We start from the raw sequence: 4,775 nt of genomic DNA, 5'->3' as shown, positions 1-4,775 counted from the left end.
ATGATGTGGGTTGTCTTCGGTGGCAATGCGTACAAAATAACTAGATTTTTGGAACAAAATTCACTCAACTTTAGTGTTAAATGTGACTTATGTCCTTCACAGGATGTTCCACTTTGTCATCAAGCAAGCGTTTGTGTCCGCAGTTTGCATCATAATCAAAAAAGGTTTCGCTCCTCATCCAGTAGTGGTCTGATAAGTATTTATGTAGCCTAAGGAGGCTATACAGAGAAAATAACGAAGGGATACTTTACTTCTGGTATATTTAACTTTATTTCTGGTACATTTTACTAATTTCTAATATATTTAACTATATTATGATTAAATATACCAGAAGTTATGTTTTTTTCCGTGATATAATTTTGCTAGTATTTGGGTAGAGACAAAATCTGGGGTCGAATTACGGCACATGCTCGTTAACGTATGGGAGCTATGTGTCCCTCTCTTTTTCTACTAATTAAATAGAGACAGAAATAGTCAAAACATTAACGTATGATCGTAATCGTGTGCTGTGATTCGACCCCTGGTTTCATCGCCATTTAATATCATACTCGAGTCATAAATGGAAATATGTTCCTGGCCAACACTTTTCAAATAATTTTAGAGCTATTCAAACCATTTTAAAATGCTTTCTTGTCTAAAAACTGCTATTCCTTGCCTACTAATGTTTTCAGCTTCTCTCAAAGCTAGAATTGGATTTATATAAATCCTTGTATCCTCTATGGTCTGTGATATGTTTTTTGAATTCATTCATTATAAGATAGCAAGTTTAAAAGTACAAAAACACTTAAAATAACATTAAAAACAAGGGTGTCCGGAAACTGAATCCAGTTTTTCAGTATCCGGACACACATATTTTAACTAAAGAAACCCTGTCCGAATACTGAAACATTGAAAGAAAAATGCAATTCTCTTGCATTCAAACCCAAAATATGTTCCAAACTACAATTTTAGAGCCTAAAAAAGCGATTTTTCCTTTTCCCTCATATTTTCAGTATCCGGACACTGTGTCCGGGAACTAAAAAAAGTCTTAAATTTTAGTTTTAGTATCCGGACACTAAAAAATATAATTTAAAAAAAACTTTTTTACTATTTTATTAATAAATTATCAAAATGTATCATATTTACTCAAAACTAACAATTTCCTTTTATAATAAAATCAATAAACAGGTCTCAATTTTCTTAGTTTTTGCAAATGCTTCCCCTATTTTTTTCTTACACAAAATCATTTTCAAAACCTCACCCCTGATGTCGATCACTTAACTGAAGTATATCTCTTAAACCATTCAGGTTATCTGCTTGAAACTTTGCATTTATATGTGAAATACATCAGAGAAAGTATATTTGTGCTTTTATTCGAACTTATTAGGATGATTTACCTATTAATCGCAAAAAAATCACAAAGTGTCCGGATACTAACACTGTCCGGATACTGGTGCCTTTACCCTATAAAAAATATAGACATTAGGTGTGTTTTTTTGTTTATCTATATAGATTTTGTGCAAAAAAACGACATCGAGATTTTTGGAATCCGTGTTAAAATTTGGCAGCACTGAACATTTACTTTGACAACTGTCTGTCAAAAAGTTTGCTTTTGCTTTTTTATTTAAAAAATTAAAATTTAATAAAACAAAGCTCTAAACAAAATGAGAGAAAAAAAAAAACAAACAAAAAAAATCGTAGAATTGTTCCTGTTTTACCTATGCTTACATTACGCTGCCACACATCGACAATGGGTTCCATTCCAAACTACCACCAGGAATTCTACCACATGGTTTGCCCACTATGAAGGAAGTTGCATCAGCCATAACACCACTTGAACACAAAAAAGAACCTGAAGAGAAAAATAAAGTAAGTGAATTTTTTCTCTCCTCTCTTTACATTAATTTAACATTTGTGCTTTCAGTTAAGGAACTATCGGAAGAACAAAAACAGATGATCATCTTGTCGGCGGACTTTCAAAGGTTTGTTTTACCCGCTGGACGTGTCTTCGAAAGGGCTCTATCTGAGAATGTCGACATCTACACCGAATACATTGGAGGTGGTGATAGGAGTCAAACGATGAGAGGACACATGCTAGGTTGTCATTGAATCGAGATTTCCACGAAGACCGATGGTCTAAGAATCGATGCGTCACTTCAATGGATTGGCCAACACATTTTCCTGAACTTGTTGTTGTTTCATATCACAATCATGAGGTTTGCATTTGTATTTTTTTCTACGATTCTATCTAAAACCCACTAAATTTTTTAAGGAGAGTCACAATGAACCAGATGGTGTTGTAATGGTCTGGAACACAAAATATAAAAAACAAACACCCGAAGATGTATTCCATTGTCAAAGTGCCGTTATGTCAACATGCTTTGCTAAACCAGCAGAGCACCTCTAAGTGCAACTGCACATACGCATCCAGTGTATTGTTTGCAAATGGTTGGCACACAGAATGCAGACAATGTGTTATCGATCTCATCCGATGGCAAGCTTTGGTCATGGAGATACACTGGAATTGCAGCCACGGCAATCGAACCCAATTGCTATCAGTTGCATGTCCTTTCCATCGAATGAGATTAACAATCTGGTTATGGGTAGTGAAGATGGCAATGTTTATTATGGTAAAAGTTTGTTGTGATTTTTCATTTGCTTATAAATAAATTGTTGTTTCTACTCAAGCTTATCGACATGGAATACGTTCGGGTGTGTCTGAAGTCTATGAGAAACATTTGGGTCCAGTGACGGGAATATCAACTCATCCAAATCAATCTACAACAGATTTTGGTGATTTGTTTCCTACATCGTCCATTGATTGGACAATAAAGTTATGGAGTCTTAAGGTGAAATTTAATATCTACTATAACGACCAATATGTATTACATTTTTTGTATTTACTTGTAGGACACTAAACCATTATATTCATTTGAAGAAAATTCAAATTATGTTATGGTCTCCAATTCATCCCGCCTTGTTCGCTTCTGTCGACGGCAGTGGTCGCCTTGATTTATGGAATACCGAAGTGCCCTCGGCATCGGTGATTGTTTTTTTTTTGTTTTGTGTATGTATGATAATGAAAATTAGTAAAAGAGTATTTACTGAGTAGGTACCTACCTACTTATGAAAAAAAAAAAAACATGAAACAAAAATGTTAAATAAATATATAGGTAAATTTTGTCAAAAGCTGAGTAATTCTTTCTTTGAGTATGTTTTTTATTTCTAAAAACTAATACAAAGTTATGTGTTGAATTTTTTATGGAAACATTTTGTAAGTCTGATGTAAAAGTGCAGTTCCGAGATTATGCAGTGAGGCGCGCACAAATTTGTTCATTTAATTTTCATATCGGATTGGAAACTTGTCAGATAAATCTTAATGAGAAAAAGCAAAACGGATTACGTTTTAATTTTGCAATTTGCAATTTAATAATAAAATAACTTATTTCTAAGATACATTTAAAATTTTGATGGCACAAAGGGGGTCTAACGTTAAATAATAATGACAAAGTTATAAAATATAAACAAATATAATACATGGATAAACTTAGTTTAAAAAGTCTGCCGTACTCGAGTTGTTCAGACCCGGATGTCCAGTTGTAGGGTTGGTTAAGTTGGGTTGGGAATCCATGTGTTTTGCCTTAATTCCTCCCTCTGCATAACTGTTTAGGAGGGGAAAGCAATTGCGAAGAAGATTCATGCAGATTTTCTCGGGAGCTCGATGGGGGCTTTAGACCCATTTGTAGAAGACATGTCCTACAGAAACAAAACGACATCAATGCAGGCAGAGTACATAAGGAATATATCGAACCAAAAAAGGAGAATCAATAAAAATATTACCTGCAACCAATTGGGGAGCTAAATGATGCTCTGAAACAATTACCACTTTCAACATGCCATTTGTTTCCACACTTCACTTATCATGCACGTGTCGTCCAAGTTTGAACGCAGTGAAGCGATCTCTTATAAAATGGTTTTTCATCAACGGGAGCTGAAGGATTTTTGGGTGTTGAATGAGCTGCATAATGCAATGTTAGGATTGTCTTGCTTGTTGCTGTCTGCTGTTTGGGATGAAAAGTGTTTCCTGGGGGAATATTTGTCGGGAGGTATGTTTGTATTTGCTTTTCTTCGCAGCGCACGCATACATGACGTGTATCATTTTAAAAATGTAAGAGACTGTTTTTGTGGTGGGCATTCTAACGATGCAATTTATTAACAACAAGAGCTTTGTTATCATTTATTCATGTTGATCGTCTAAGAATAGACGTTTTCGCAAACGAGCGCGCATTCCAAGAGCATTTGACATTACATTTTGGCTGTGAGGGTTGAAGGTACCGACACGATTAAGACCCAAGCGCATAGTACACAGAATTCTTCTTTTGTGAAATAATTCCTAGAAAAAAAGATTAATACGCTAGTTCATTGTAAGAATAAATTGATTTACTTTCCATCTCCTTTTCAGGTTTTTTTCTTTAATTTTGGGGAAGATATCGCACTCTTGCAAACACGTGAATCCTAAAATTATTAAATTAAAAAAAAAAACAAAGTTTATCGTACAATTTTCATCTTTTTCCAAAAAATATGCTTATACTTACATTGATTTGTGTTGTTTGTTATTCCTAATTGAATTCAATTTTAAATATTAAATTTTTTTTTGTCATATATCTGTCAACTGCAGCTGTCGTTTATTGGAATCTGACATTTAATAAGTGTAATGTACCTTGGCAGTACTGTTTTCTATCGAGAGAAAGTAAAATCTGGATAATTATCTGGATTTTTCAAAAATCTATACAGAT

General features: G+C 34.0%; 1 pseudogene; it reads left to right on the top strand.

Moving 5' to 3' along the window:
• Positions 1-4,495, top strand: LOC129919184 (cytoplasmic dynein 1 intermediate chain-like; annotated as a pseudogene).
• The last annotated feature ends 280 nt before the right edge of the window (positions 4,496-4,775 follow it).

This window comes from Episyrphus balteatus, chromosome 4 (assembly GCF_945859705.1).
Source record: "Episyrphus balteatus chromosome 4, idEpiBalt1.1, whole genome shotgun sequence".
Taxonomy (NCBI): domain Eukaryota; kingdom Metazoa; phylum Arthropoda; class Insecta; order Diptera; family Syrphidae; genus Episyrphus; species Episyrphus balteatus.
This window is presented reverse-complemented; position numbering and strand designations above follow the sequence as displayed.